The 22,637-nt window shown below is 37.3% G+C and overlaps 1 protein-coding gene across 1 annotated transcript in view; it reads left to right on the top strand.

Moving 5' to 3' along the window:
- The window catches only part of LOC103050021 (galactosylgalactosylxylosylprotein 3-beta-glucuronosyltransferase 1-like), a 51,114-nt gene that overhangs the window by 12,486 nt on the left and 15,991 nt on the right, over positions 1-22,637 (top strand). Inside the window, exons 2-3 of the mRNA XM_088140747.1 lie at positions 6,908-6,946; positions 22,343-22,556. The gene's annotated coding sequence lies outside the window, so the exon portion shown is untranslated. The remainder of the gene's footprint in view (positions 1-6,907; positions 6,947-22,342; positions 22,557-22,637) is intronic.

The raw sequence follows: 22,637 nt of genomic DNA, 5'->3' as shown, positions 1-22,637 counted from the left end.
AGTGGGACTCTCACTCTTGTGAGAAACATTTATAAGATTACATTGAATGTAAATCTCATTGGTGAGCTGAATTTGACCTTGTTATGGCTGTCACCATGCCGCATTATGTAAGTAATATTAATTTTAATTCCTGCTGCAGTGCCTCTTCTGTTCCTAAATTAGCTATGGAATTTCCATCAATAGTTTTCTATCAGTGCCCATAGAATTCTGTGATTATAAGATTGCTCACTATATCTTGACTTTGCCTTCAGCAGCATCAGCCCTCTCTAAACTGGGCAATTGCACTCTTTTATGCTGGGTGCAGATTTAATAAATCTGAAAAATATTTTGGAATCCAAGACAGAAATAGGTTGCTGATAGAGTTTCTCCCATATTTTCCTTAAACAACTGAACAGGATGGGAATAGAGAAAGAGTGAAATGGCTCAAGTGATATCTAACATTGCCCTGACACAGAGGAATACTTCCAGTGTAAATTCTGTGGTACTTGCACAGTGACATTGATGGAAGGAAAAGTATTTCTCTTTAAGATATACTGTTATCAGGTCCAAAGTCTATTATCCCCTAGACCCAAAACGTGCCCTCATCTTGTTCCTTTTCCCACTACTCCTTCAGTAACACCACTGTAGTATCAGGAGGGTTTAGGATTCTACGAATAGCTCAGTGTGGGTGGAACATTGCCTGCTTATTATCCTTTATTAGGTGGCGGCTTTATTTCATCTGTCCAAGGTGCTCCACACCATTGAGGTGACACTACTTGCCTCATTAAGTGCAGCAATGACATGATTTGACTTCCCTATGTGCTTTGCTTCTGGGTTCTCTTGCATTGCTTTACTCTGTTTAGAAGTAAGAGGATGGATTATTTCATGAAGCAGTTTTGAAGGAATGCTTCACTCAAAATACTGGCTTATTGCTGCTGTCCATCTAGACCTTCCAGGAGACCTCATTTTTTTAAACTCAAAAATAATTTAAGAACTCTTATTTTTGCATCATAGAACAGCTTAATTACAATAACAACCTATTATATAAATATCAAGGAGCTAAATTAATAATGCTTAAGTAGTTGTCAGTTGCTTACACATAACCTTTTATCTTTCTTTTCTTACTATTTTTAATCTTACTCTGTCATGTTTTTTCAATAAGCCACTCAGAATCTTCAGACTGGAAAAGCTTGTATACCAGAGCAAATAAATAAATAATCAGTCAACCATCCAGCTTCTTACCTAAATAAATCTTGTGGAATAGATATGTAGCAGATTCCCAATGATACAGAGTGCAAAAGTTACAAGGAGTGGACTAAATGTCATGGTCAGATTAATGCAATTTAGAATACATGTTTTTAAACAACTGAACAGAGGCCTCAGGTGAGATGAATATTTTTGGGATTAGAGAGGCTATTTATCTGCTGATTTCCTCCCACCACACTTCCAAACTTGTTTTGCAGGCTTCTGCCAAAGTTTTATCAGGACTATAGCAATAGGGTAGAGGAGAAAAATTCAAATATTCCACCCTTCCAGTCCTAATATTGCTCTGAACCTTCCATGACTGATTTTACATTAAACAAAAATATGCTCTTTGTAGTCATTCAAATATTATCATGTCTACTGTGGCTCTAAAGTAGGCTTCACATATCCAGTGCATTTGGGAACTTACTTTGGGTGCCAACTGCTCTTCTCAATCATGTATATGGATTGAATGTAATAAAACAATTGTTTCCATTGTGAGCGGACATATCCAACTAGTATGGCAATAGTGCGATCCTTCAAATCATTATGAAAAAAAAAAGTATGTGACACAACTTTAAATCATGCAGCTTTTGCATTGCACATAAGGAAAATTGAAAGAAAGGAAGAACAACATCCAGTTCCACATTAAACATGAATGTTATGTGAATAATAAGTAGTATTTTATTAGAACATTAAATAGGATGATTGTTGAATCACTCTAAATTATAGGGATACAACAGTCCCTTTTTGGCAGCCACTACTGGGATAGTGATTCAGAGCACAGAAATGTCCACCAGTGGGTGCCTTCCAGATATTTTAAATTTCAACTCTCACAACCCCAGTCTTCATTTATGTTCACTAGGAATTCTGAAGATGTAACTCAACACAACTAGAGAACATCAGGCTGGGAACGGCTGTTCTAGAGAGTATGGTATGGGGATGATAGTGTCCCAGTTACTCAAGAAGAATCTAATCCCAAATCAGCCATAGGCCACCTGATTTAGAAACTTCAAACTGGGATAGCTTTGTCATCTTGACCCTATTCCCCCTGCTGCTTCTAGCAATGATCTCACTTCTAGCAATGATTTTTTAATTACATTTTTTTTTGTCTCCCCAAATACTTGGAGCAGTATAGATGATCCACCTCCCACTTTATCCTCAAAGCAACTTTGCAAGATAAGGATAAATTAAAAGCGGTTGGGATGAACAATACAGTATCTAATCCATGGAAGCTTTGGGACCCATGACACCACCAGATGGCATTCACTAACCAAAATCTCACCAAATAAATCTCACAAGATTTCTGTGTTCTGATATGATTTGGGCTCTTTGTTATTATATTTGTGCCTTTGACTCAGCCTTAATTCTTGGCAACTACATGGACAACTCCATGCAGTTTTCTCGACAACATTTTTGGAAGTGATGTACCATTACCTTATTCCTATGACTGAGAGAGAGTGACTGGCTTAAAGTCATCCACTGGCTTCCATGCCTAAGACTAGAAGAACTCAAGTTTCCATGTGTGCATGTGTGTGCACATACATATATAGTTTTTAATATTTTTAATTTCACCATATCTTTATATTATTATTTGCTAATATTTTAAAGTGATAGTCATTTGTATTTTTTTGCTGCTATTTGCTATCTTATGCAGCCCACTTCCTGAAAAGGCTGTTGATTCCTGAATTAGAGTCAAACAAATACAGGTTTGTTCAGCCACCATAACACAGTGGCTCCCATTTATGTTAATTTCATCAGTGGAATAAAACAAAACAAAAACAAAAAATGACCAGGCCAGCTTAGAAATAGTGAGAAGATGGAAGTGAATGGCATGGGAAACAGGCTACAAAGCTGTGTTTTTTTCCCCTTTTCCAGCCTATCACACCCAGTGGGTCTTTTCTAGCTAGTAGTTCTTATAAATTGTACCTCCTTCCCGAATTCCATAGAGAATAGCACACATATTCAGTTACTTACTTTGCAGTACCCACAGTTTCAATGAAGTCTTATTGCATTTGTAAAGTTTAAAGAGACTCAGGTATATGACATGAATGATAAGTATGTACCAATAAGGAGTGGAGCAAGGTAGGTTGCTGGATTGGTCCATTATAGTAATTTACAAGATTCTATATTTTATCAAACAACTACTAGTTTAAATGATTATATAGAAAAAAAAAACCATAGAAACTTTCCTGGCAGAACTGAAAGCGGTTGATTATTTGTAACATAAAATTGTAAGTTTCAGTCAATAGTATTAATACCCGCTCTTCACCCAATATTTATTTTTTATTTTAGCTTTGTTTTTTTATAATTTTAAAGCTTTTAATAATATTAATAATTGTTTTGTAAATATTAATTTTTTTTAGCTTTACTGTACACCGCCCAAAATCATTTGGTGGTGAGATGGGCATCTATATAAATTTGACAAGTAAATAAACAAATAATTTGAAAAATAAGCATCATGAAATTAAAAATTATTCAGAGAAGGAAATCTGCTGATGACACTGAATGGAAATAGAAATTGCTGATTGTGAAAGTAATAAAAATTTAACCAATTTTTGTGGCCAATTGTCATTTTTGCATAGTAACCAAACTTATTTATGAAAGCTGTACCCATTCATCTCCAAAAGACACAGGTTTCCTGTAATTTGAAAGCACAAATATTTGGATAGAGTAGATTTGTCTGCTGAGGATATAATTTGCATTGCCAGTGCTGATTTTTTAAAAATTACCTGCAAAGCTCATTTGAGATATTATTTCATGAAGCACACTAGAATATAAAGACCAGCTATAGTTTTTTGCATTGCTATTTTAACATATTCAGGTCTTTTCACAGGCATTCTGATTCTATGTGCAATGGAGCATTATAATGGAAATAAAAAAATATTCACATCTATAACATTTAAACACTTGCTGCATGAGCTGGCTACTGAGCTTGGAGAGACACCAATTACAGAAAGTAAAAAAAAAAAAAAAAGCCCATTTTGTTAGGCACTGTAACAATCACAGGCTTTATTTGCATGGATGCATTTCAGTGCTACTGCAGAAATGACTTAACAGTGAGCCCTAATACACCCTAGTGGTGACTATTTGTAAATGTGTACAGAGATGATGATTATTACTACAGAGTCTCATGTGGGACACTAGTATCAACAATATACATACCATTTTACAGAGTAACATAACAAAAACGTAGGGTCTTTACCCTAAGGGCCCAGCACTCTGAATTTCAATTCTGGGTACTGTCCAGAAACAGAGAAGAGTTTCTCTGTTTCTGGATAATACATACTAAGGAAACAGTATGAACGAAACCTTTAGGCTTTCACTGTATCCAGTGCATTTTGGGAAGGTGGGTAGATAGGGCTAATACTGTTTCTGAAGTCGAGAGTCAGCTTATTTCTGCCCCCTTTTTTTTTTGGGTAGGTATATGTTTTGCCTACTCATGTTGAACGTCCATATTGTCTAACCATTTAATTCATTTCGTGGCACTTGCCATGTATGGGATCTCCTTTCTCATATGGGTTTCCATGGGGAAGTGACCATTTCCATAAGCCAAGCAAATGGTGGGCTTCTTTGTTATGTCTGTGCTATAGCCATTAGAGAGGACTTTTTCTCTCTGCTCAGATGTCATTGCATGAATTCCATGTGGATGTTACTGCATGTGATCTGCATCAACCCGGATGAACAATTTTGGGATGGAAGAATATGACTATGTGAAGGCTCATATACACATCATGGCTCATTCTACAATGGTTAAATAGTGAATGTGCCATTTCACAGTTCCTGTCCCAAGTTCTATACAACTTGGCTTCCAAATCACCCATTCATGTTATGGCAATAGTAAAGTATGTCACTGAAAAGAATAATGATACTTCCAATTTAATACTAAATTGACATATTAAAATCCATTGATACATTGTGTATTTTGTGAGAGCTGGAAGCAGCATGTGTCCTGAATTCACATGACACACAAAAGCATTGACAATCAGATTAATGTCTCAGAAGCCATGATTCTTTGGCTTAAACAAAATCCAGTTGCTACATGCGGGGCAGGTCATATTCATGGTAAAATATGTTATGATTAAACAAGGACTACCAGATCTGGGCTGCAGACAGCCAGATGGCCACTACAGGGTACCAAAGAATACAGAACAGTCTTACTTGACTCCCATCAACCCCAAATGAATTTTTTCAACCTAGATCTGGTAGCCTAATTCTGAAATGCAAGGAGGATGGTAGGAAGTAACTGCATCCCAGTTACTATCAAATGAGGGGTTTGTCACTAGCTATGCCTACCATGACAACTATTTTATGAAAGTCTTTATAAGTTGCTCTCAATATTCCAGTTGTGGCCTACACTAATGGGCTGTGGTTCTCTAGGTTTTCAGGGAATGTTCTTTCCAAATCCTGCAAGGACATACCAAGGATTGAACTTGGGATCTTCTTCTACTGAGTTACAGCCACTGCATGATAGATTCAGACCAGGATAGACAGATACATTTTCTCATCCATGCCTTAAGTAACTCCTGATTTGCTCAGCCACATTTTGTCCTTATCATTTCATTCCTTTATTGCCTTTTCTTTGAGGTTTTGGCTGTTGCATCCTGGGCCTTCAAATGATAGCCTTTTTTCATATTAATTAAAAAGAGCTTGGCAGCTGTAAAACCCTAGCTAATATGATTAACAGTAGTGAACCTGCTGCTTAAAAAAGCCAACCAGCCCTGAGGCCACTAACTAGAAAGGAGAGGAAGATGAAGTCATTTACTACATTATGAGAGAGTCCCTCGAGTCAGTGCACAGCATGTGCAACAATATTGATTTTCAACTTGTCCTGGTCTGTGTTTTCAAATGTCTGAGATTTTGCTTAATTTAAAGACTTATTTTTGTTCTGTTTATGAATATCCCTGTCTTGCTTAAGATGCTTTTTTTCATTTATTCCCAGAGCACAAGGTAGAAAAGACTTTGACTCCTGATTGCTGTTTGGGATGCCCTCCCCTGAGACTCTTGGAAGCTGTCCCAACTACTGACTCCTTCAGCCTGGCAATATTCCTGGGATGAGACTTCACAATTGCTGGCTGCTTCAAGCCAGAAGTCAATTAGCTAGGAAATTCCTTCGTTTTCTGGCACTCAGAGAATCGGTGGTCTGTTTCTAACAGATTTTAAGAAAGGGGTGGATGAGTTTGGGAGTTGCAAAGAAATTAGAGAAGGATGCCAATTATAGTAGCCAGAACTCTCAGATCTGGGCTGCAAACATCTAGATGACCACTACATGGCAGCAAAGATTTTGATTTTCTGAGTCTCTTTCCTACCATCATCTAGAGGTCATCAGAACATTTACAGCCCAAGTCTCAGAGTTCTACCAGAACATTTCTCAAAATTCCAAATCTGCTCAAAAGGGTTGAGGACTCCTGTTACATCGGCACATATGAATAGAAATGTGCTTTTAGATACCACAAACTCAACCTAATAATGGCTTTAAAATGCAATGGCAACATTATGAATTGAACTCCCTAACCTCATGGGAGCTACTGAAGTTACGTTAGAATTAGCATATGTTTTCTGCAGTCACACTTTGATTACTACTTAATTATCATTTCTGAGAACTCTTCAGACGCAGCCTCTTGTAAAATATGTTACTATAATCTAATCTGGATACAACCAAAGCAAGATTTTCTTTTCTTTCTAGAAAAAAAGGAGGGATGTTCAGGAAGCTGCTGTCCTCAAGGTGAGATGAGATCATGTTTCCATTCCCAATTCTTTGTCTCCCTCTCTGTAGGAAATGGTAGAAACTATGATTTTTCTTGTAAAAGAAGAATCACGTGATAAGGAATGCTAAAATGGAAAATAAGGAAGGAGTTAAGCAGCTTGCATTTTCCCCATTTTAGGACTGTTTTTGTTTACAGAACAAAAACAATGGAGACAAAATCATGTAAGAGATGTAATATTTGAAGGGCTTCACATCTTCCAAGCCCCATAGTAGCTTACTAGGTTGTAATGATGTGCTAGTGTCTGCCTATGTGGTCTGGTTTCATAACAGTGGTTCCTTTGTGCTTTTGCTATTGATGAATGTTAGGAGCAGGGAAAGTAATCTCTCATGGCATTGATTTATAAGCACAGTACAATGCACAACAAGCTTATCTATGTTTAATTGAAGCATGGTTTACCCAACCCAGTTTTCTGAATTCAGATGGCATGCTAGCGGTATAGCGGTATACATAAATTTGCACTGCCTCATAGGTTAAAATGGCGGTCTGCTTTGTGCTTCAGTGTGTCATATTAATTCAGTCATAGACTATATTCACACCTGATGCTAAACCAGCATTTTTTAAACTCTGATTTCTTGAGCCTGCCATAATGGTCTGTTTTGCACATAATGCTGAACCATAGTGGTAGACCATAAGGTCTATATAATACTAAACAAGCAAAACACGTTAAAGTTTAATGCAATGAATGAACCTAGCTGTTGAGCAATGTTGGAACTGTACTTTTAGCAACCATGGGGGGGGTGGGGGTATTAATTGCACCATGGGCTACAAACCTGGGGGATGTGTTGTTCAGATTATAAAGAGGTTCAAATGGCCTCAGAAAAAGTTGAAGGAGAAGCAAAAGGGTGCAGAAACTATTTTTATCAAGATTGGATTTTGACTGGGAGCAAGATTAAGATAAGGCTAAAGTGCTCACATCCTCGCTTTGCACCTTGGATTGGCTTCCTCAACTACAGTTGATGTCATTTTTCCTTCTTTTTTTTTTTTTTTTTGTCACATCATGTCACCCCCAACTCTGTTCCCTCATTCTTTCCCCCACCCCCACCTCGCTGCCCAATATGCGCAAAGGTAATTTGGAACAAGGAGGGAGTCAGGGATGGCTCTTCTGGTATCTGGTGCTTCTCTCCCCACCTCCAACATGAATAAATCCCTTCATGTGTTCCTCTGGAGGAAACACTGATGCTTTTGTTTGGAGGATTTGTAGGGTAGCATAGAATTAATAAATCAGAGAGCTGATGTTATGCTGTTACATTCTTGTAATTTTAAGGCAAGCTCATGAAATTAAAAGGGGGAGGAATTAGACCAAGTTAATTTGTTCTAAGAGGAACTGCACATTTGCAGTCAAATGTTTTATCCACTTTATTTTCTCATTCTATGCCTTTGTTCCCCTTTTTTCTTCCCCCTCTCCTTTGTGCTGCTTTTCTATATTGCATTCTAAGTCCTCTGCCACATTACCTACACATTCTGCCACATTATCATCTCTTCCTCCCTCCCTCCTTCTCCTCCTTCTCCTCCTCCCAGCCTTTTATTTCTGAGCAGAATTCTGTGCTCATGATGATTTATGAAAGCTTATCAGTCTTGGAACCAGACGGTTGAAAGCCGCATCCTCCGTTTGAGCCTGGCTGAGTGGCTGAATCTCTGGGAAAAAGCCCTGCTTTTGATCTCTCTAGCATTTGAGGGATGCTTGATAAAAGAAAGGATAGGCCCTTCTCAGTGGTGGTTCTAGTGTTGTGGATCCCCCTGGCAAAGAAATCAAGCTAGCACCATGTTTATCTCTCTTTGATAGGCCTTTGATATTTTATTTATTTATTTATGAACATTTATTTGTTTGTTTGTTTATTCATCAAATTTACATGGCTGCCCATCTCACCAAAAAGTGACCCTGGGTGGTGTTCAAGACTATAAAACAGTTAACATATAAAAAATATGTATTTTTTTAAAATCACAAAGTCTAAGAGAGGACAGCAGATGTTAACAATGGAGCCACCATTTAAATTGTTTATTTAAATAATATTTATATTTAAATTGTTTATCTGGAGATTTTTTTAAAAAAAATGTATATTGTGTCATACATTTTTTCAGAGGTGTCTGTGACATCCAGTAGTTTAATCAGATAACAAAATGAGCATTGTGATGTTGAAAAGCAAGCTCTGCCCCTTATGGAGATATGAGCAATGTTGCGAGGCATGTACCAACGGGACAAAGTTTGTGCTGCAACATTCCAGTGGATCTTAACAGCCTCCAGGCACTGGTTAAAGGTTTTCACAGTGTCCCTGGTTCAACATGAGGTGTCTACATACAGCTGAGTGTGGTTGGCATACTGCTGATATCTCATCCCAAATCAACAAACAATCGTCTCATCCAGCAGCTTCAAATATATATTAAATAGCAAGGAAAAAAACAGAACTATCTGGTAGCCCATACTGGAGCAGCCAACAATTCAAGCACTGACACCCAATGACTAGAATTATCCGCTGAAGTAAAAGTGGAACCACAGGAACATAGTGTCCCCAACTCCCAACCCTTGCAGACAGTCCAAGAAGATACCATAGTTGATGGCATCAAAAACCACCAAATGGTTTAATAGGACCAAGAGGGATACACTCTTGCCATCAACACTTTGATTTTAGAACAGCCTGTTTACAAATATGTAAATCTTGGCCATGTTGGCCAATTTGGTGTAGCGTGTAAGATGTTCCTAGGACTGAGAAGACCCAGATTCAAGTACACTCTCAGCCATTAAAGCTAACTGGGTGACTTAAGCCTGTCACTCTCTTTTAGCCCAGCCTACCACACATAATCTTTGTTTGGAAAAAAATGGAGGAGGGTCTGCTGCATACCACAACTTGAGTTCTTTAATGTCCAACCCCAGTAAACAACACAGCATCATATGCATACAAAACTACATGTATTCCAACCAACATGTCTGCATCATCACCACAAGTATACCCAATACATTTATCCATTCATCCATTGAACAACTGAGGGAACATCACGCATCCTTGTCTTACTCCTGCTCAGTGTTGAACCATTCTCTAAGTATTCAGTTTATTTTCACACATCCTTTACTTTCATCATATACCACTTTACTGCACTCATAACCAACATTCAGTTCCATACACTTGGTAAAACTCCATAATTCCAGGCTATTCTCTTTCTCATAGGTTTTCTCTAAATCATAATATCAGCAAACATGCATTCATACATCTAGAAATATTTTTATTGTCTCTTTTCATACCCTTCCAATCAGAATTCTGCCAAAAACCTTTAAAGACACACTTAACAAAATAATGCTTCTATAGTGGCTGCACTCACTTTTGCAAAATTTCCCTTGGTGTAGAACAAGTATAGCAGTATTCTTCCAGTAGCCAGGCACAAAGACAGCCTTTATGTACATAAGAAGCACAGCAACTTCATAAACAAACCACATCCATATTTTAACATTTCTCTAGTGACACCATCTATGCCCGCAGCCTTCCAATTTTTTCAGCATTCTTACAGTATTTGTGATATCATTTTTAATTATTTTTTTCTTGAACACTAACATTTATAGCATTCATTTCAATACCACTCATCAACACGTTATTGTCATTCCCAAAAGCTCAAATTCTCCTTCCAGCATTCCCTCACTTCATTGCATCCCAAATCATTTCATATTTTTGTATTCTTAATTAGTCTGCTGGAGGCTTCGTGTTTGAAACCTCCAGCTTCAAAACCTCATGTTTGAAGCCTCCATCAAAAAATGTTTATCCAAATCACTATGCATGTTCTGTGCCATTTTTAATCATCACTATTCTATGCTCTCTTTGACTACATTCTTTATACCTACACTATATAGCTATATTAATGTTCATTAATTTGCCATGTGTACATATGAATAGATTTATACTTAATCAAATCAAACAGATCTTCTAAGCAGATAGTCATACTCAACATTCCCATTCATTCTTGGGTCTTTAAATACTCAGTCACTTTTACTGTACTCTCTTATCTGATTTCCACATTTAATATCTAGCAGAGTAAGTTTTTTTTTTCCTGATCACATTCATTCAAAATGTTGCACAGTTTTTCTCAAAACTATATCTGGCTCTTCCATGATCCCCATTTAATGTAAGATAATATGCAACTATTACTAACTTATGAATTCCAACTTTTATATGCACTCACAGTAAGATAGATGGCTCCAAGACATACCTTCTGACATGCATTTTAGTCTTTTCACTCATAATTAATCTTACAACTTTATTCCCTGCATGTATTCATCAATTCCACAAGATCTGATCACCTCCTTCCAATCTATTATATTCTTTCCCTTTTTCTTATTTTTATAGACACACAACAGATCTATTTTCCTTTCATTTGTTTTATTTATATTCTATATCATTAACTCTTCTCACATTCCAAGTCACAATCTTCCATATGCCATGGATATCCCCAGGTGGCTTCAGAATCTATTGACTACCATCTGTCATGACTTATACTACCACAAAGCTTTCACACAGTGTTCTGTAGTGGTATGAAGAAGATGTAGATAAGGTACCAGCCTTAGTCGGATTCCTATCAAATGCAGCATCCCCATGTAGTACATTTTGGCTACAAGCACAATCAGTTTTACCCCAAGCATGTTAAATGCTATTCTGGGCAAGCTAGGATCAGAGACTACTTTATCAGCCAACATATTATTGCATTCATCTCTCCAACTTACATGCACAAACACAGAATGCAAAATATAAAATCTATTGAAGTGAATACGTTCTACTGAAATATTTCCCAGGAAGCTCACCGTTTATATGAGACATTAAAATATACAGTTCTTTTTAGCGATTTTGAAACTTAAATGAATTTCTATAATTTTTATTTTATTGATGGGAGCTATGTTTGAGAAATGGTAACTTATCCAAAACTGACTAAGTCCATTGTACAAGCGTTCAATCAATGTTGCAGGATCACAATTTCTGCATAAAAATATTGGTATGTTTTATATCTTTGCAGTTTATATAATCTGATGTGGAACAGTGGGAACTGGTGATACAAAGCAGTGTAACAAATCACTGTCTTGATGGTGAAAAAACTCAGAACATTCTGACTGTTCTCATTCCCCAAACATGACATTTTTCTTTATCCCTATCAGTAACATCGAATCTTGCTGCCTCTAGTTTCCAAACTGGCAACTCTACTCCTTGAAATAAAACCAAAATATAACCAGGCTTTCCCTTAGTTTATGCAATTTTGTTCAGTCAGAATTACTAATGATTCTACATGCTAGAATGTCGGTGAAGGAGAGCTAAGGGAAATTGGGGGGGGAAAAGCCCTCCCCAGGATCTAATCAGGTGAAAGCTACACCAGACTGGATAAAATCAGTATATATGCTATGTATTTCTTAGTGTTGTCTCAAAAAATATGCATTCTTTTTTAGTTACTGGATCATAATTTATTTTTGATATTTTTTCTTCCAGATTAGGGAAGGTACTTTATTATTTAATCAGTTTGTGGTTTTTTTTAAAAAAAGTCAACATTAAAATAAATACATATTTGCATTCCTCCTTATATATCCCCCCTCCACTTATCCAAGGTGCCATGCTGCTGTAATAGTAATTTGAATTGTTTCACAGTTGTCAGCAGATGGAAGCCTGTGAGTGAAGCTAAGCAGGGCTGGGCCTGATTAGTACTTTGATGGAAAGCTTCAAGGAACAGTAGACCATACTCGGGAGTCAAAAAGATGTCCAGAAAAAGACAATAGCAAACCATTTTTATGATGTTAATAAAACTATTGTTTTTTCATGTTACCAGGAGTCCAGTTTGACTTGAAGGAGACTTCTTAGATAAGTTGTGAAGAAATATGGCATCACAGGGTATTGGTTTTTGTTTTTTGCTTTGATTTTTTGCATTAGTAATTTCAATACAGTAATTAAAACACCCTCTGGAGAAGTCTTTCCAACAGAACTGGTTTTTACATTCAGTTAGAAATTGGTAGGGCACTATAACTGTCATGATAGGGAACTGAGGGAATATCGGTTAAGTGCTTCAGTACAGTAGGATATAAACTTTACATACTTCAAGTAGTCCTCAGAACTATTCATACACGTTTATATTTGATCTGTATGTGCTAAAATTATTCTCAGATACAATTTGCCATTCAAGTTCACTCTGATCTGAAAAAGGATGTTATCCATGTTGTAGACATTCCAGTAAATTGAAACCATGTTGGTCTTTTTTTGGTTACCCTGAAAATTTAATTTAACCTATTCTCCAAAAGCCAGTTCTTTTATAACAAAATACACCAGGAGATGAAGCTTGAAGTTGTCACCTTATTTGCACTGTCAGTGTTCATGGTAGTGATAAAGCACAGACCATGCACAGATATCATACAGTTGCAGATGTTCTTGGGCTGCCATGTTTCAAAAGTCCTTGTAATTTAGGTGCCAGTGCAGACAAACTTGCTTTAGAGAGGAGAGAATCCGATAAGGTGTATAGAAAGCTCCATACACATATTGTTCCTTGCACAAAACAGCCAGGTTTGGTGGTCTTTGTCTGGACTGAAATATACATGTTTTGTCCAGGCACAGACTCAAACATGTTCTGGGCAAAGGTGTTTTGAAGTAGGAAAGTTGTAAGGTGGTGGCAGAGGCTAATTAGAGATGAGGAAATGAAGCCAAATGAAGTATTTGTTTTGTGCTAGAAATAAAATGCTTGCTGTGCTGTGCTGTGCTGTGCTCTGCTCTGCTCTGCTCTGCTCTGCTCTGCTGTATTCAAGTAAGAAAACAATTGGATCTTCTACAGTTACAGATCCAGAGTGAAAGAATCCTAAACCATCATAGTCCTTTTCATATCATACACTCAAGATACAGTATGGAGGAAAACTGGATTATTGTGAGTGATTGATTCACAACCATGACTCCTCAACCTGATAAGGAGTTCTGTTTTTAGATCCCTGTGCAAAGCTCATTTACTTTAAAAAGGTTTTGAAATTCTATATATGTACTGTGAAGTCTGGAAGATATTCTGTTGAGTTCATAACAGCTAGAAATGGCTGTACTTCTTATGCTTTTAAAATTTATTGTGCCTGATTTTAAAAATTTTTAATCTAGGCTACCTTGCACATTCTGGGGAGGTTGGATTAACTAAGACTGGGATGACAATTGAAGACAAAGCATGGCACTGTTCCTAACTCCATGCAAATTGTGGCAGTACGACAGTTACCCACTCCCACTTCCCCTTTTTTAAAACATGTAGCTTTCATTTTCCCCATGATGTAAAACAGAACTCTGTCACAGATCAGTTGTGATCATATCAGTTGTGTAGCCATGCAGAACTATGTCTTATTTCTGATGCACCCACAGGCAGAAATCAGCATGCTAAATTAGTAGTCACAGGTACGCTTTTTAGCAGACAGAAATCTGCTTCAAGAGCTATCCCTTGCTATCCATCACATAATGACAGGACAGAAACTGAGCTGTGACGAACAAAACTCCTACTCAGTAGTTTCCTGATTCAATGCTCTTATGATTCTTACAGTGATATATGCCTTATGACCAACTGCAGAATAAGCCTCCTTCAGCTGGGACCTGTTCCCATTATCAGTAGGCTGATAGGGATGAATCTCAATTCCAAACAATATGTTCACCCTATTCTAATAAATCGCATGTAGCTGATTGATTCACCTTGTTAACAATGGATCATCTCTTCCATGCATAACTGAGGGCAGCGTCTTTATAGCTTCCCATTGCAAAGTATTGTCAGAAAAAATGTTTTGTGGATTTTTACGTCAATTTGTATTTTCTAGTCTATTGCCTTTCTGAGAATGAATACTTAAATATTAATTGTTATATTCATTTGGGCATCCCCAGGCTAATCAAGAATTCCGAAGGTTTGGATATATTCACATACTTGAATTTAATTTATGTATTAAGTTCTCAGTATTAGCATGAATACAGTTTCTGTAGTATTATTGCTTATTCAGAAATGTTGGACTGTCTGGAATTGTCGGTTAAGCTACAAAACTGAACCTTCAACTTACAGAATTTGAATCCATTCATTATGTTCATTCATAAACATAATTTTGTATCATGCTACCATCCTCTTTAAAAGGTGCTATGACTATGTGATACCTAAGAGAAGTTGTGATTCTCAAAACCCAGATTAGACTATAATGCAAATAACACTAGATCATCTTTGAAGAATTTGGAAGTTTCAGCTGGTACAAAATGTGACTATGTATGTATATAAGGGTTGAATGGTATATAGACCGTATGTGTTCCCAGTGATCTCATGTGTGTCCCCAAGAAGTACTCCCAAAGTTCTCTCTTTAATATTTCCTGAGAACTAGAAAAATCACCACCCATCAGAGGAGGCCCTGTACACTGAACCAAAAGATGGTTTCACTCAGTATAAAAACAAGTTTACATATCGGCATGACTGTTTTTGTCCAAGTATAATTAAAATGACTTCAATAATCATGTGGAGCTGCAGTGTCAGTAAAAAAAAAAAAAAAAATTCTCCTTCAGTGACTTTACAGAGCACAACTTTGTAAACAGTCAATGTCCTTGCTACAATTCAAGCATTAAACAAGGTAAAAAAATAGGGATCCAACAGCAACTTTCAGAGAAGCCATTGATTAGAATTGATATAAATGTTACACTTGTATGAAAACAGCACCTGTGCTTTCACAGATACTGCAAAATCCAAGAGCATTATATATTATAATGAAATAACATTATAGTATATCATGTGCTGGCCATATCACTAAGTAAATCTAATTAAAAAAATCAATGTTTGATTTGTTATGTAATGAATTTTCTCCCCCAAGTCCTTGTGAGTGGTAATTTGGTGGCAAGAAGAGAGTATCCTCCATATAATTCACGGAATTCATTGGCGTTTTACATAATGATATCTCCAAGAGATAAGTTATGAAGATGATAAATCTCCCTATTGGGATATTATTAATCTGTATGGTGCCTGAGGAAGAGAAGCACATGAGCTATCTAAACATGATGATTGGGGATTAGGGTCCAGTTCATCTGAACTGAACAGATGGTAGATGCTGGTTAAGCATCTACAAATTAGTGATCTCTGAACTATAGAAGCTATTTAATAATATGTATTAATATTCAGGTCCTCTAATTCTGAACAAGTTTTCCCTTCATTTTACCCAAGGAATGTAGGTGATTTACTACATGTGCCATGTGATATGGCGATTAGTATGTTAGACTGGGACTGGAGAGGGTAGAGTTGGAAGGCATCTTCAGAAGTCTTCTAAACGAGCCCACTGCCCAGAGCAGGAATCTTCACACCATTCCAGAGAAATGGCTTCCCAGATTTGCTTGAAAACCTCAATGATGGAGCACCTAAGACTCCAGGAGACAGACTATGGCTGTTTAATTATGAAGCTCATCTGAGGTCAGCCACCATCCCTCAGCCCAATATACGACAAGTTGTTATTAAGGTAAAGTGAGCTCATTAGAAGGAAGTCAGGATATACATCTAATTAATAAATAAAATACAAATAAGTTTTTGTATTTGTTTTACTTTTTTTTCCTAGACTGCACTTTTACATACACCTTCACAAAATTTTAAAAATTTCAAAAAATTTTGAACCAGTAGAAATAAAGAGAAACATAAGAAACAGCAAATAAAAGAATAACTAAAATCAATTTAATTTCAGATTTTCAACATTAGTTTTAAACCAAGTGAGCAAAAAGATTTTAATCTGATACTAAAGAGAACATGGAGTGGACATCTTATCTGCTCAGAAGGGCATTCTAAAATGTAGGTATCACCACAGATGCCAATGCGCAGTGCTCCTCAGGACAGTATTCAGAAAAAGACAGGCTCTGAAAATCTCAGCATGGGCAAGATGGTGCAGGAAGAAGCATTCTTGCACATATCTCAGGCCCAAAATGTTGACACCTTTCTTAGCAGATTTTTGAATGATGTATTATAATCTTCCCTTTGTATTGTATGGTAGCAGTGGTAGAGACAAAGCCAAATCAGTGACAAATCATCCAGTATATCTGCATATATCTATATAACAGAGGAAAAGACCTCTGGATGGTAATTATTATTAAGTATTTAATGTACAAAGCACCCAGCTTTTTTTTTTTTTTTTTTTAAACCTGAGCCTTTAAAACAAGCAGGCGTTCTCCTAAGGTAGAAACAGATACTGCTGAACATTTCAAGTGCGTCCCATGTTTTGCTTCACATCATGGCAAATACCAGTGTTTCTGAGGAAAAAAAATAAAGACTATGAAGGTTTGAGGAAGGTGCAAGGTCCTACTGATTTCAGGGAGCGGGAAGAATGGCTGCGGCATGCCACAGATACCAGAGTTGGCATGAATTATATATCCCTTGTTTAAAGAGAGGTCATCATCAATAGAGGAGGGAGGGCTTCTAGCTCTGCCTTCTGCATGTATCTTCCAGTGTCAGCAGTAATTCATGAAATCTGCATGGATTTCCTCAGGATTTTTCAGAACTGGAAAGAAGCTGTAGAACAGAAGGCAACCAGGTCAAGCTGCAGCAAATTCCAGTGCATATTTACTAGACTCTGGATGAATGTGGGATTAATTTGCAGGCATCTCGTTAGATGCTTTCTGGCACAAGCCTGCATTTGCACACACTCTTACAATGCAGCATGCTGAAGCTTGTACATTGTTGTAAAGAATTGTCTGTGAACTAGACATGGTCCATTTTGAGGAGGGCAAGGTGAGAGAGCAGAGTAATTGTCTTCCTGGTTGTCCTGATCTTGTTTAAAAAGAAAAAAAGCTCCAAAAGCTTGTAAAGATGGTTTCTTACTAGATTACAAGTATGGGTAGCTGGGCCTAAAACATACTCCATGATGCTGTCTGAAGACTTCAGCCAAAGTCAGTGCTAAACCTCAGCTGAGATTGAGCCCCACAGGCAAAGGATACTGCTGTACAAATCAGGCTTGATCAGAAGGCCAGGATGATGGCACTTACATCTTAGTTGAAACCATGGGGAATTTATACTGCCTGTTGAGTCACAGGTCTTACTTTATAACATTCTGAAGCTTAACAGCCAACAGTCCTTGACAGAAATACTGGGTGGAAGACAATACCCTTCTCTTGAGAAAGCCCTAGTTGGTTAGAGTGCTAGAGGCCTTTAAACAGAGCATTTGCAGAGTGGCAACATTTTACAGAGTTATACCAGAAGTTGTGCAACTGTATGAAAAAGAACAGATGAAGAGTGGCATACACTGCAAATAAGTGGAAATCAAGTAGGAGCATGGAACATAAGCATGAACACAGGAAAGCTCACCACATCGAAAGATGAAGTGAAACAACTACAAATTGATATCTTAGGCACCAGCAAATTGAGGTGGACCAGGATGGAACGCCAGAAGATCACACCATTTATTACTCATGACATGAAAAATGAAGAAATGGTGTTGCTTTTATAGTTAGGAAGGGTATAGCAAGAACAGTACTTGGCTACAATACAATCAATGACCATATAATATTGATTAGCTATCATGGACAACCTTTAATATGACAATCATTCAAGTTATGTTCCAACCAAAATTATATCTAATTTTTAAAATACCTTGTTTTTCAATATTTTTCCTTACTTGAATCCTTTCTTATGTCTATTATTAGTGAACACACCATTCTCATGGATATATATTACCTGAATACATTGGATGCAGGAGGCCCAGAGTTAAAATGAGGTTTCTGTTCTAAGACTGAAATTCAAACTTTTAATTATCAAGCTCTGCCATAGAAAGGTCTGTGTAAAATATAATGGAAGATTGATGACTGAAATTAAATAAGGACACGTTATAATCAGAAATTGGCTCAAGAATCTTATATACAACATATTGAAGGCATCCATCATGTGCTGGTGAATGCTATTAAAGGTTCTTAGCCATGAGGGGTGAAGCAACTATTTGGTTTGGATTTTTTTTTTTTTTTAAGAAAAAAGAGAGAAAAGGAATACTCAAAAAGAAAAAAGTTGGTGAAAAGGAATTGATAGTAAGTTGTTTCTGGTTCTACCTTTCCAAACCTCATCTACCATTCAGAGCCTTCACCGTCTCTTCCTCCCTGGATCCAATTCAATTCCACAATTGCATTAATTATTAACCATTCGTCTGTTTTTATTATATATCACTATATTCACCGTTTTTCCAAACCACTAAAAAAGTTGTAGTTGTTACTTTATTTGAGTTATAACACACCTTCCTATTCTGGCACGTATTTAAATCAGCTGAAAAAAATTGAAACCTAAAAGCATAATATGAAAACTTAGAAATGCAATTAAACTTAGCAAAAACAAATTTAAATCTAACAAGTCTGGCAAAAAGTCTTTTCAGATTTCCTAAACTCCATTGAGAGTGGGGACTATATTTGCTTCCAAAGGAATTACATTATTTCTTCCACATGTTAAACAGATGGGCTTGAGACACAAGGGGAATCTTTGAAAGGTCTTCCCCTGCAGATTTTAACACTGTACAGCTTCCAGTTGGTAGAGGCAGTCCATTACATACTAAGGCCCCAAGGATGTACCTGACCCATTTAATCAGCCACAAAGGATAAGGGCAAGTAAGCAAGAAAAAGCCATCATCTTTCCACAGATCCTATCCACATCCTTGAATTCTTCAAATCCAAAAGAATCAAAACTAATAGGACAAGTTACAAACCTAGGATATGCCCTAATGCTGGAGTCTGAGTCAAGGCAGATCTGATTGACTTTGTCTGCACAGGTTGATGTAAATTGTTTTATAGTGAGTCCTGAGTGTTCTTGTTCCCTTCCTCTCACATTTTGGCATAGGAGATGATGCATAGTGTGGAAAAGTGTGAAGAATGTCTAGTTCCTTGAAGTTACCAACAAGATCCTTTCTGGCTTCTATAAAGAAAGGCTTGTACCATCAGCTTTACCAGGATACTGTAGCCCTTTCAAAACTGACATGTATGCACTCCTGAATGAAGTTCTGGTTTGTGGTTTTTTCAGAGATGTTGTACTGAAAAAGAAATGGTCTGATTCCCCCACAGGATTATTCAAGTGCAGATAAATTTTTCTGATAAAGGGAGATTTGAGGGAAGTATATAAAGTCATACAGGATGTGAAAAATAAAAACAGTAAATTAGATTCCATGATCATCCACTGTAACAGAATGGAGTATACAGGTAGTCCTCACTTAACAATGGTAATTGGGATTGAAATTTCTATTGCTAAGCGATGCAGTCGTAAAGTGCAACATCATGTGGCCATGCCGCTTAGCAACTGCAGTTCCAGCAGTTCTGGTTGCTGTCATTAAGTGAATCCCATGCCATCATTAATGGTGACGTCACATGGTCGCCATTTGCAACCTTCTGCCAGCTTTTCCATTGACTTTGCTTGTTGGAAGCCAGTAGTGAAGATTGCAAATGGTGATCACGTGACCGTGGGACTCTGCAACGTCATAATTGCAAGCCGGTCGCCAAGTGCCTGAATCATGGTCACATGATCATGAGAACAGTGTGATGGCCTCAACTATGAGAACCTGTCGTAAGTATCATTTCTTCAGCGTCATCATAAGTTTGAACAGTGAGGACTACCTGAATGTTCTTTTACAATGCTTTGAATTGCTGAGCATTATGAGCAATCCAGGTTCCCCATTGGTAGAAACACCTCACCCTGCCTCCCAGCTCCTGGACTCAAGGCAACCATTGCTCCACCCTGACCGCCCCCGCCCCCATACCAGCTTCAGCTTAAAACATATTTCCAGGGAACTTTTATTTCAAGGCACTTGCTAAGAATCAGAAACAAAACCAAGCAGCAACTTGGTACTTTGTACCTGCTGGTTGCCTTGTCAAAGAGAAGGAAAACAAACTGAACTGTTGCCAATTTCACTCCTATGCCAATTTCTCTCCTATTGTTGTGACACACTTTGGAATAGTTGCAAAAAAGTGCAGGAGGTCAACACAACACAGTTTTAGCGGTTCTTCCCATTCCTGCCACTGGAACAGCAAACCATGGTTAGACCTACTATGAAAAGTAGTTGCCAAAAGGCCAGCATTGTGTCCTTGTGGATTTACAGATCACTGGCTTTTTAATAGTAAAAGAAGGAAAGGTGTCTGCATTTGGGTGGGTTCCCTACCAAGTTTCCTACTCAGAGACAATTACTCCAGGAACTGCAAAAATTCAAGGAAGAGGTGCCAATTGAATGTTTTGTTGTTGCTGTTTTGTTGTTGTTATTGTTTCCATTTCTGCACTGATCAGCTGGAAAAAGCACTGATGGTCTCATGGTGCTGTCAGTTAATCTAGCACAGTGTTTTTCAAACTTGCAACTTTAAGATGTGTGGCCTTCAACTCCCAGAATTCCCCAGCCAGCATGTGGAATTCTAACACAAGGAAACTGTTAAATTCAAAATGAATGCATGCAGCGTTAAGGCACCAGAACTCCATTTTATTCTTATAGCCATGATTTCACGGAATTTAAAATATGAAATAGAATATGCTGATAGAACTATGAAGAACTCTGACTTTACCATGTGAAGTCTGTAACTAAAAAGATTGTTTTGCTCTGTTGGAAATATTGTGTTATTCCTAATTTTTAAAAACCTTGAATTGAAGATATGTGTTCATTCTCCATATATATTGCAACTTTTTAAGTGACATAGTCGGAAGTGTGATCAATATTGTTTTGTGTGGTCAAGGTTTAATTTTGTGTTTAAGAAATGAGCTTTTAGTTTAACTCTTTCATGTGTATTTTTGTAATCTTTTTTGGTTTTTTGGTTTTTGTCTGCTTCTGGTTTATATATGTGTGTGTTTAGTTAATACCTTTTTTCCCTATGTTTCATTTTAAAATGATAAAATTTGCATTTTCATCAGGGCTAGCAAATCAGGTTTCTGTGTATGTGATTATGCTCTTTTTATTTCTATTTTAGTCTATAATATCAAGAATGTTAAGTATTAATTAGTAGTGATTGAAATAGCACACAGGAGAAATGTTAGCTTGGGCTTCACAATTGAAGTAATAGGCATGAAAGAGAACAATCATAATCCCATTAAATTCAGGTTCTAAGATTAACTAGCTGCCCCACAGAATGCAGAGACTACTTTAATAGCAAATGTTTTCCTTTCTTTTACTAGAGTAGAATAGGCTCTATTGTTCCATTGGCTTTCATGGCTATGAAGCAGACCGCCAGGAAGGAATACAATAAATTTATGAATCGGCTGGAGAGAAATCAGCTGAAATATCCATAGTTTTGCACTTAATGTAGGATGTCCATAGTAGCATATTTCTTCTAAGCATGAAAGAAATTTTATTCTCTGGCTCATAAGAATTATGACTGCAGTCATATGTGCAGTTCCCTTGAACTCAGCTGAATTTATACAGAGGATTGTACTGTATGTCTCTGTAGACTTCCAAACGTGAAGCCTCTACTTGACAGGAATGTGGAAGACAGGCTGCAAAGAAGTTGTTAAATGTACATACTCACCACTTGAGGAGATTCTCAGGAAACCTCAAATCCCAGCTGATTCCAAGAAAGCCAAGGGCCTAAGCATCTGCCAGCCTCTCCCTGTTCCCCAGAGCACTTGGTGTCAAGGCATGCCCTCTGCGGTGACAGATTACTGGTGAGTGTCATTCACAACCACACAGCACAGATGAAGTGCTTACCTTGCAAAGGGGAGAATGCTGTGGTTATGAACTTTGCA

Source organism: Python bivittatus, unplaced genomic scaffold (genome assembly GCF_059951505.1).
Source record: "Python bivittatus isolate LINGU-HERP-01145 unplaced genomic scaffold, Pbiv_v1 ctg000340_np1212, whole genome shotgun sequence".
NCBI lineage: Eukaryota > Metazoa > Chordata > Lepidosauria > Squamata > Pythonidae > Python > Python bivittatus.
Note: the sequence above shows the minus strand (reverse complement) of the source record. Positions and strands in the feature narration are given on the sequence as shown.